The sequence below is a fragment of the Cricetulus griseus genome, chromosome 5 (assembly GCF_003668045.3).
Source record: "Cricetulus griseus strain 17A/GY chromosome 5, alternate assembly CriGri-PICRH-1.0, whole genome shotgun sequence".
NCBI classification, from domain to species: Eukaryota; Metazoa; Chordata; class Mammalia; order Rodentia; family Cricetidae; genus Cricetulus; species Cricetulus griseus.
Window position 1 is genome coordinate 164,694,150 of NC_048598.1, and position 885 is coordinate 164,695,034.

General features: G+C 35.0%; 1 non-coding gene across 1 annotated transcript; it reads right to left on the minus strand.

Moving 5' to 3' along the window:
* Positions 1-216: 216 nt before the first annotated feature.
* On the minus strand, positions 217-320 carry LOC113836236. The gene has a single exon (XR_003486224.1). It is a non-coding gene; the product is annotated as a U6 spliceosomal RNA (small nuclear RNA).
* Positions 321-885: the final 565 nt, after the last annotated feature.

Genomic DNA, 885 nt, shown 5'->3' on the forward strand with positions numbered 1-885 from the left:
GTCTCTCAATAAAAACAAATAGGTTTTCAAGGGAGAATAGTTTATATAACATATAGTAAGGTAAAACAAAAAACACAGCATAATGTGACAACACAAACAGAAGGGAAAGAATGCAAGAAAAAAGCACAAGAAACAAATATAAACAGAGACCCGTTTGTTCACACACTCAAAAATCCCATAAAAAGAATTCTACAATGAAGAGAGAGATGGAGAGAGAGAGAGAGGGAACATCTCATAAATTTAATTGTCATCCTTGCTCAGGGAGCATGCTATTCTCTGAATCACTTCAATTCTAGTAGATGTGCTGGCAAAGAGAGCACATCACTGGCTATTTGAAATCTCCAAGAAAATGTCTCTGTAGTTAGATCTTATGTCATTATAAACCTTTGAATATTCTACTTACTTAAAGAAATCCTTCTTTAACTATTCCTAGTATGAGGTTGACACTATTCTGCTAGAGGGATCTATAGAAAAGACAATTATATTGCCAGACTTCTTAACCACCTTAAGTGAGGCCCATGGCTACTTTGATTTTACAAATTTCACTAGGTAATAATTTCCCTGTCATCAGCATTAATGAAAATTCAGGAAATGTCAGACTTCAGTGAATATAAACTCTTATAGAAGAACATTTTATAAAAATCCAGGAAACATCCCAAGTGACAGATCAGCCTTTCTTTATACACATGGCAGGAATGCTGGAAAGCAAAGAATGAGGGAAAAACTGGATTTGAATTTTTTCTAGAGGTGTATTTTGATCTTCCAATGCCCCTGGACATGAGCCAATCTAATTAATTAACTAATCCTTCTCACATGTTCTATAAGAATGCTGTTTATGCTGGAACCCTTACATGAATCCACAATGCGGAAGAAGGATGGAAAGTG